Source organism: Sorex fumeus, unplaced genomic scaffold, assembly GCF_029834395.1.
Source record: "Sorex fumeus unplaced genomic scaffold, SorFum_2.1 ptg000044l, whole genome shotgun sequence".
NCBI lineage: Eukaryota > Metazoa > Chordata > Mammalia > Eulipotyphla > Soricidae > Sorex > Sorex fumeus.
Window position 1 is genome coordinate 10,094,788 of NW_026606101.1, and position 10,099 is coordinate 10,104,886.

Here is a 10,099-nt window from a genome sequence, read left to right on the forward strand (position 1 = left end):
ATGATCCCTGAGCACAGAGGAATAAGCCCTGAGAACCACTGGGTGTGGCCACCCAAACTAAAAAATACAAACAAAAATACTAAGGTGATAATGACAAAACAATTCCTAGGGGCCTGGTAGTGTGGTTTAGAAACACAGCAAATGCCTTGCACCTATAAGACCCCGGGATCGGTCCCTATCAACACACACACACACACACACACACACACACACACACACACACACACACCAGAAGAAGCAATGTCTAGGGAAAAGCCAGGTGACTGCAGACCTGTTCCTGCCCTGACTCAGGTCTCTCTCTGAGCTGGGCAGTGGTCAAGAGAGGCAGGTGGGATGGGAGAGGAAGGTAAATCCCTGCAGAGGGAACAGTACCAGCCTGGAAGCAGGATACTAGGACTCAAGACCCTCCTCACTCAGCCAAGAATTTTTCCCCAACTTTAAGCGTCCCTATGTGGACCCCGACATGTTCTGGCAGGCCCTGCATAGAGTGCCTGAGAACAGATGACTGGTTAAAGAAACTCTGGTACATTTACACAATGGAGTGCTACGTAGCTGTTAGAAAAGACAAAGTCATGAAACTTACATACAAGTGGTACTACATGGGAAGTATCATGTTAAGCGAAATGAGTCAGAAAGAGTGGGATAGACACAGAAAGATTGCATTCATCTGGGGAACATAAAGTAACAAAATAGGAGACTAACACCCAAGAGCGGCCGAGATTAGTACCAGGAATTTTGCTCCATGACTTGGAGGCCAGCCACACATGCTAGGGGAAAAGGGAGCTCAGATAGAGAAGGGAGCACCAAATAAAGGGTGTTGGGAGGATTCTCCCAGGATGGGAGAAGCATGCTGAAAGTAGACTATAGACCAAACACGATTGCCACTCAATGCCTCTCTTGCAAACCACAGCACCCAAAAGGAGAGAGAACAAAAGGGAATACCCTGCCACAGAGGCAAGGTGGGATGGGGGAATGCGGGGTGGGAGGGATGCTGGGACGCGTGGTGGTGGAGGATGGGCACTGGTGGAGGGATGGGTACTTGATCATTGTATAACTTAAACCCAAGCACAAAAATTTGTAAGTCTATAACTGTACCTCATGGTGTTTCACTAATAAAAATAAATAAATAAATATTTTAAAAAATGAGTTGGGGCCAAAGTAGGGCACTGCTTTGCATGCAGCCAACCCAGGTTGGAGCCTTGGCATCCCAAATGGTCTGCTGAGCCCACCAAGAGTAATTCTTGAGCCCAGAGCCAGGAGCAACCCCTGAGCACTGTGCATCATCGAGTATGCCCCCTTTGCCCCTTGCAAAGTACCCCCAAACCCCAAAATTTTTTTAGTCCCCCTAGGCTTTGGCAAGATCTAAATTTATTTTCTCACCTGTGCCCCAGGCTGGCCAAGGCTGGGTAGGTTGTGGGCACTGTTTAGCCTCCTTTAATAAATGGAGATGGTGGCCCCAGCCTCGCTGGGTAACTGCGAGGATTAAGAGATGTCAGGCGTGTAAAGCGCTTAGCACAGGCTGGCACAGAGTGAGGCCTGTGAGCGGAAGTGGTTGGTTATCAGTCACCAGCGTGAGCCTCTGCCAGGCAGACTAGCCTTTCTAGTGCCTAGGTGGCCGCAAGCCACCCCCAAACCACCCACCTGGAAGCAGGTGGGGGAGTTCTGGAGGCCTTAAGTATCCTAGACCTTTAATTTGCAGAGAAGACTGGGAGAGGCAGAAGGCAGCGGGGCGGGGGAAGGAAAGAGCTGAGGAGGGTGGAGGACATCCCAAACCAAGGGGATGAGGAGGCTGGCTCCCAGCTTTGGGGAAAAAGGTCAGAGTGAGCTTCTCTTCTTTCCAGAGCCTTCCTCTGACTCGCTGCGGCCAGGCATGGAGGGCGGCCGCCTGCAGAGTGTCAGGGCTCTCTCTGTCAATGGGGACATTGAAACCTTGGGTCATCTCGGGGCCCTGGCTCCCCAGGCTGCTGCCACTGCCCAGGGTGGCTTCCTCCTGCTGGGGCAGGCAGAGGTGGCCACGGCCAGCCGAGAACAAAACAAGCTGCCCATTCAGCCTCCCCATGCCCCATGGCCATCCCACCTGGGATCCTGCCCTGCCCCTGCCGGGCCCTGCTCCCACTAGGTCCCCACGACTGGGCCTGTGCAGAGCGCCGGCCTGACCTCCACTGACCCTCGCTCCAGCTTCCGGAGCTAATGCAGTCAGGGAAGGAGCTCGGCTCATAGCGGAAACAGGAGACACAGAAGGGGCGTTCCAGCTGCCACCCCCTGCCTGTGCGACCTTTGGGTTTCTCTGGGACACAGATCATCCATCTTCCTGCTCTGTTAATGAGGGTTTTGGAGGGCAAAGACCCCCTGACATCACCACAGCTTGGTAGGAGGCCTCCACACACAACCGGCAAAGAGGACTTGCCCAGAGGAGAAAGGGGTGCAGACTGGGTTGGGCTCTGCTGGAACAGGAGTTCATAATTAAACTCTTTTTTTTTTGGCTTTTTGAGTCACACCCAGCAATGTTCAGGGGTTTACTCCTGACTCTGCATTCAGGAATCACCCCTGGTGGTGCTGGGAGACCATATAGGATGCCAAGGATCAAACCCACGTCGGCCGCATGCAAGGCGCCCTCCCTGCTATTCTACCACTCTCTGGCCCCTCATAATTAAACTCTTAAAGCCACGCATAAAGCGCTTTCTCATTGCTCTCCCCCGGATTTGTAATCGGGGTGGTAGGCAGGGGATGACTTGGCACACTGGGCAAATGAAGACTGTGAAGCCAGATGAAATGGTTTGTCCCAGCTATGAAGGGCAGAGAGAAGGGAGCCCAAGAGGAAGAGGTGACTGGGCACCTACGGGAGGGCAGCTGCCTCCGCCATGCCCTTAGGGCTGTCCTCAAGGTTCACTACCACCTTGCAGGGGCTGAGAAGAACTTAACTCCTCCACCCTCTGGCTCACAGGGGCTTGGCTGACAAGCCTGGATCCGGATGTGGCTGGAGGAACCCCTGTGCTCTTTCCATCTCCCCACAAACCCCCCTCCCCATCCCCGCCAGCAGTTCACTTCTACCCGGAACCTCAGAATGGACCCTTCCCGGAATCACTGCAGAGTAATGTGTGAGAATAAAGTGAGGCCATAGCAGACTGGGCTGGGTCCCAAGTCCAATATGACTGGTGTCCTTCTAAGAAAAGGAGACACAGAGACACACCGGGAGGAAGAGGCGAAAGCCATGTGATGGCTGACAGAGGCAGATGCAGCTGCAAGCCAAGGATTGCTGGCCACCAGCCGAGCTCCGCGGCACAGAACAGACTCCCTCTCAGAACCTTCAAGCGACAACCAGCCTTGCCAATCCCTCCATTTCTGACTCCCAGCTCCAGAAATGTAAGGGAATAAATTTCTGCTTCCAGTCACCCAGATTGTGGTACCTGGTAGTGCAGTCCTAAGAAATTAATACACTGCATCCATTGAGGAGCGGGCCCGGGACTATGTAATCCCCATTTTTCAGATTTACACTAAGGAGACAGAAGTTAAAGGGAATTTGGGGGGCCAAAGCAATAGTACAGTGGGCACAGATCTTGCCTTGCATGTGACCAACCGGAGTTCAATTCCCAGCATCCTATATGGTCCCCTGAGCTCTGCAAGGAGTAATCCCTGAATGCAGAGCTAGGAGTAAGCCCTAAGTACCACCAGATATGGCCTCCAACCCAAATACTGAATCAATAGAGACAGGGGCCAGTTTTGTTCTATTCTCTCCGTCATCTTCTGGTCCTGAGCTGGCCTGAAAATGTTTTTTCTGTGCTTGAGACCTCTGTCCACTCCACAGGCCCTGGCATCATGCAAAGGAGCATCCACTGAGGCCAACAGTTTCCTTTCACCTGGCCATGCCCTACCACCCCCAGAAGAGCTGGTTTTGAAATGCAAATCTGACCCTCCCTACTCACCACCACCTGCCCACTCATTCAAGCTCTTCTTCAGCAGGTACAAGATCTGGCCCCAGACTTTCCTGACCTTATCTCAGCTATGAGCTACCCCTGTCCCTGTTTTCCAGCCCTCATCCTAACCACATGGAACTTTTTTTTTAAGGTGGATTCCCATCAAACAACCTATGGGCCTTTGCACACACTCCTCCAAATACTCTGGTAAAGAGCCACACCTGGTGCCTGGGACACTGTCGCTCTTTACCCATCTACCCCACACCCAGTCTGTGAACACTGTTGTATTCATTTCTGTTTCTGTAGGCCTGTGACCTGGCACAAAGGCATTCGGGAATGTTGAATCAGGGCTGGGGATGTGGCTCTGTGGTGGTACACTTGCGTCACATGTATGAGGCCTTGGGTTCCACCCCCAGCACCTCAAAAAAGAAGTATATTGAATTAAATTGGGGAGTAGGCATAACAGAAGTAAGTGCTAAGATTTGCCAAATGCTCACAACATGCCCAGCACAGTGTGAAATATTCCATGCAGGTTACCTCGTTGTATTCTCTAGACAACCCAAAACGTGAAATGCTGGTCCTGGTGTTGTTTTACAGGTGAAGAAGTGAAGGGGTGAAGTCGCCTAACCAAGGCCCCCCACTAGGAAGCAAAGCCCAAATGACTTGAGGGCCACTGCCAACAGCTTCACGGGGCACATCACCAATCCCATTACCCTCCCATTGCAGAGGAAGAAAGTGACTTTTCTCCCAAAAAAGATAAGCCATGGACCCAGATATTTGCTTGGTTTTGCTTTGGGGCCACATCCAGTGATTCCCGGGGCTAACTCCTGCCTCTGTGCTCAGGGGTCACTCCTGGTGGGGATCGGGGGACTGACTATATGAGGTGAATCACAGTTGTCTGTGCGAGGCCAGCGCCTTCCCCACTGTACTACTGTTCTGGCCCCAGATCTTTATGGACTTCTATTCCATGCTTTCCACTATGTGTTTCTGTAAGATTCTCACCCCAAAGGACCCCCAAATCACAAGCCTGACTGTGATTCCTAAAGAGCTTTCACCTGACTCCCAAGAGTAGAACCAAGCAAATGTGGGTCCAGGCAGGGTGGGGGCTCGCTTCAGCAGCTGGAAGAGGGGCTGTCTGAGAGTTGGCGGGGCTCTGGTGATCAAGCACTGCCACAAAGCCGATCAACCTCGGTGAGTCCTGCAATCTGTGAGAGACCCCCAACAAAGTACCACAGCCAGGCATGTACCCAACCTCTGGGCCAACTTAGCTCTTACAGTGTTGGGGCTTGTGAGAAAACTTTGGAATCATTTAGGGTTCTTACCCCCAGTTATTCATTCAACAGTTTGATTGAAAACCAAGCACAAGCCAGGCATGATAGGGAGGGAATCACTAGGAAGACTGATAGTGCAGTAAGGGGTAACACAAACAATTGACAAGTTTGTGGGTAAGTATAAGAGTCTACAGTGTTAGGGCATTTGCCTTGCTTGTGGCCGACCCGGGTTCGATTCTCAGCATCCTATATGGTCCCCTGAGTACCACCAGGGGTGATTCCTGAGTGCAAAGCCAGGAGTAACCCCTGAGCATCACCAGGTGAAAAGAGTCTACAGTGCTATATAGTGCAGGGAGCTCAAAAAAGAGTAACAGAAAAAACAAATGGGGTTAGGAGATAGTATAACAATTAGACACATGTCTATCAAGCAGATGACCCAGGCTCAATTCCTGCCACCAGGTGACAGGTACCCTAAGCATCTCTGGATCCAACCCTGGAGGTCCCCAAACATTGCTGGGGTAGCCAAGGTATCCCCAGCACTGCAGAGCCCAAGCCACAAAGTATCCTTTAGCTCCTGCATTCAAACACCAGTCAGTTTGGCTGAGAATGACTGATTTCCGCCCCCTCCCAAAGAATTGCCTGAGAACCACTTGGGAAACACAGCCCCCCACCCCACTCAAAAAGAACAAAGCTTGGGAGTTAGCCAAGGTCCTTCTGAAAAACACCTTCTTGAGCTGCAATCTGAAGAAAGGGAGCTAGCCAAGAGGAGAAGCAGAGGGGGACAGAGCCAAGAACACATTCAGAATCCCTGAGGCAAAGCGCCCCTGGAACTGCAGAGAGGCGGGCAGGTCACATAGGTCAAGATGAAAAAGAACTGCAGAAACTAGCAGAGACGAGACACCTCTTGCTCAGCCGCTGTCGCCCTCTCGTCCAGAGAAGGAGAGATGCACCAGAGATCACAGAGAAGGCCCCGGAGAGAAGAGTACAAACCTCCCCACCAGGCTAGTGCTCCGGGCTCTGAAGCAAGTGTGTGTGGGTGGGGAGTGGAGCCCTAAACCTACATGCTCCCACTTGCATTCTGAGCTTTAGAGAGCCCCAGAATCACCTGTGTTTGTGAAAAGACACTGTGGAGTGTCAACTCCCCAGTTACTGATTCAGCAGGCCCCAGGATCTGCGTTTCTCACAAACCCCCAGGTGACCCTGCTGTTGCTGGTAGAGTGACCACACTTCTGAGAGCCTATGGTACCGGGTCAGGGAGGATGAGCAGGGCCAGGAACAGGACCCATGGGGACTAAAACCTGAGTAACAATGAGACAAACTCTAGAGTTCTGAGCACAGAGGTACTTCAAAGACCCAGATACTTGTCCATTAAAAGCTTGTCCAAGGAAACTGGGTTTAGATTCTTGAAAGGCTCAGTAAAAATGTGTTGTGTGAACAGCTAACACTTCAAAGGTTCCAGCCAAGTTAAAAGCAGACTTTGGGGCTTCTTAGCTCCAAACCTAAACCTTAGGATCCAAGGGCAGCAGTCAGGGAAGGCAAGCTCAGTCTTCTCCAGCTGCCTCTGCAGGGAAGCCTTGTGAGCGCTGTAGAAATCTGCTGTTGGCCCCGATTCTGTCACCGCCACCCTCCTTCCTTTTACACTTCTGGTTCCCTCCCTTTACACTCCATATCCTGTGCACTTTATCCTGGCAAGCCCAGTCGCAGAGGGGGAGGTGAAGTTGTAGGAGAGAAGAATGGAAACTAGCTCAAGAATTCTTGCACTTGGTTATCCTTCTTCCAGAACAAATTCTTCCTTCTGTGAGAGTCTCCATAGCTCTCTATCCTTGTATGCAATCAAACCCAATGTACCTGCATCTCAGCACCCTCACCTGAAGCCTACAAACAGAGGGACTTTCTAATCCCATTTTTCTAGAACTATGTAGCACTGGCCAGAATTCTTGTGACCCTACTCTAGTTGGTAGCAAAATGCCACTTCTCTGACAAACCCACAATCACAGACTTCTTGATGTACAAACAGCTGTATGCGCATAAAATAAACGTATCAGAACTCAATACAAAACACACACATCGAGAGAGTGACATCAAGAGATAATGTACCGCTCTCTGATAAAAACACACCTGTGCACACAAATGCAAGAGAAATACAAGAACACACACATATAGACATACTACAAACCTAGAAATGCTTGCACTGCACCACTGTATAGGGAGACAGATCCAGACACACCCAGAATGCTGTCTCAAAAAATTTCGTCTTTGGCGGTGGTGGTGGTGAGGGGGGTTCCTTGAAGTAGGGCCGCTGGCTCTTTAAGAGAGTGGTGCTGGGCTTTCAGGGTACCTGAGGTGTGGCTCCAGCCCCAGAACTCTCGGAAGAGGGTGGGAGCATCCCTGGGCCCTGTCAGGTTCATCTGGATAAGGCGACTTTATGCACACCGCCAGGAAATGGATCCCTGAACCCGCTAACTCACCAGCCCGGGAAGCACTGTCGCCGCCACCACGATCCCACATCCACAGGCACCCAACCCTACACACACAAACACGCGCGCTCACGCACACACGCGCACACACACACGCACACGCACCCGGCTCCCGACAGGACACGCCCTCCGCTCCGGCTTGCGGGCTCGGCTGTCAGCCCCGCTCCCTCGGGCCCCGGGGTGTGGCCGCCCACCTGCCAGCGTGGAGTCCCAGCCCTGCGACCCCGGCGACTCCGCCGCCCAGAGCCCAGGCCAGGTGCCCGCCGCTGCCGACGCCCCCACCCCTTCCTCCCGGCAGTGCGGAGACAAAGCCGCGCACACGCACACGCACACCGGGACTGCGCGGGGCTACGCGGGTGCACACCCGCCCTCACACGCGCACACACAGGGGGACACGCGCGCGCGCGCGCACGCACACCCCGCCACAGGCTCCAGCCACCAGCGCGGGCACGGGCACACACCCACATCCAGACGGACACCCTCAGCCGTGCATTCGGACACACCCTCTCGGAGCCACAGTCGCAGAAACACACGCGCGCGCGCGCGCACACACACACACACACACACACACGGGCGCGCGGGCGCGGCCACCCCGGAGAGACGCTCGGGAACGTGCAAGACACACACACCCGCACACGCACACGCACACAGATGCACACCCGGCGCCCACGCGCACGCGCGTCCACTCCGCGCATCCACTCGCTCAGACCCGCGGGCACCCGCGCACTCACGCCCAGCACACCCGGGGCCGCGGACCACGAGCTCCCACGCGGGCGCGGGCGCGGAGAAGCACGAGCCCAGGCCGGGGACTCGGCGCGAAGGGCGGGGGGTGTCCAGGCGCCCGCCCGCCCCGTGTCAGTATTCGCCCACCGGAGGACGGACTCGGGAACGTTCGGTGATCCCTGCACACACACGCACACGCACACAAACACATACACACACACGCGCGCGCGACACCCGCCGGGGTCCCCGCGCGCGGGGCGCGGGAGCGGCTAACCTGGCGGCGGCGGCGCGGCTTCCGGACGCGCGGTCTGTCCTCGGTCCGTGCGTCCCGCGGCCGCTCGCGCGGGCTCCGAGGCGCACTCGAGCTGCGCAGAAATGCCCCTTCTGCTCGCTCGCTGGCTCGCTCGCGCTCTCCCTCCCGCGGCGCTCAGCCCCCTCCCCGCCCGCCCCCCGCACCCGGGCTCCCCCCGTCCGCCCCGCCCGGCCCGGCTCCCGGGGAGGAGGCGGCGGCGATCCCAGCGGCCGAGGCGGCGGCGGACCGCGAGCAGCCGGGAGCCGCGTCAGGAGCCGCCGCGCCGGCCCCGGGGGAGTGGGGCGGGGGCGGGGGCTGAGCCCCGCGAGCCCGCCCGCCTCCCCACGTGGGGTCCGCGCCCCGCGCCCACCTGAGCCGGGGACCCACCTCGCCGGGCCTCGGCGCCCTCGGGTCCTCCGCGAAGGGCTCGACCCCGCCCCCGCCGCGGCCTCCGCCTGGCCGGGCCGGGACGCCGCGATCCGCGGCCCCCCGCTAACCCCCGCCGCCCCGCGCCCCGTCCACCCGCCTCCGCCACCTCCAGCCGGGACCTGGCCGCCGCCCACCCGCCTCCCGGCCGCCCGCCCATTGTTCCCGCGGCCCGAGCTCGCGAACCGTCGCGCGACGGGTTTCGGCCCCACTCGGGTGGCGGTACCTCCGGACTCGCGGGGCCCTGGGCCCCCGGCCCCCACCCTCCCCCGGCGCTGCCACGCCCGGAGGGTTCTGTCCACCGCTGCCCTTTCAGGCGCGCTTTCAGGCCCGACTTTGAGGGACTGTGCTCCCTCCTCCCACACCCCCATCACCAACCCCGGCAGGGAGCAACTAACCCAAGTTCAGCAACACAGCGGCAGGGAGCAGGGTGAGCACTGACTCGGTGTCTCCATTGCACAGATGAAGAAACCTAGGCAATTCCTGCCCCAGGGTGCCTGGGACTGGGCCAGGTCCTCCAGAAGTGCACAAAATGCCGAAATGCAGTGCCTGGCCTCCTTTGTTATAGGCGAAAGAGAGAAAGCACAGAGGAGGGGGGCTTCAGGGGGGTTACGGGCAGTCGGACTTCCATAAAGTCCTACTAAGTGCAGGAGTGTTTCCCTCTTTGTCTCCCTTCCTCGGACAGCAGTCCTGTGTTGACTATGGTTGTCCCACTTGGCAGATGTAGAGACTGTCTGGTTGTCTGAAGGAGGATGGCCCAACCATTATTCAAGTTCTTTTCTGTGACCCCTGAGCGTCAGGTGGGCAGCTGAGAACAGGAGCAATTAAGGGAGAAAGCCAAGTTTGGGCCACCAGGCACTTCCCTTAGGAAGTCCAGGCACCAAAGCAAGAGTGAGCAGGATTTTGTCGGGGGGAAATTACAGTGAATAATAAGAATTAATGATAAAGGAGGGGAGACTCTCAAAGGGCTGGTGTGCATGGGTGCTTTGTGTGTGG

The 10,099-nt window shown here is 56.0% G+C and overlaps 1 protein-coding gene across 2 annotated transcripts in view; it reads right to left on the bottom strand.

The window, feature by feature from the left end:
* Positions 1-8,813, bottom strand: part of EPB41L1 (erythrocyte membrane protein band 4.1 like 1) — a 115,971-nt gene extending 107,158 nt beyond the window's left edge. For both annotated transcript variants that reach the window (XM_056122010.1, XM_056122009.1), the window contains exon 1: positions 8,660-8,813. The gene's annotated coding sequence lies outside the window, so the exon portion shown is untranslated. The remainder of the gene's footprint in view (positions 1-8,659) is intronic.
* Between the last annotated feature and the right edge of the window lie 1,286 nt (positions 8,814-10,099).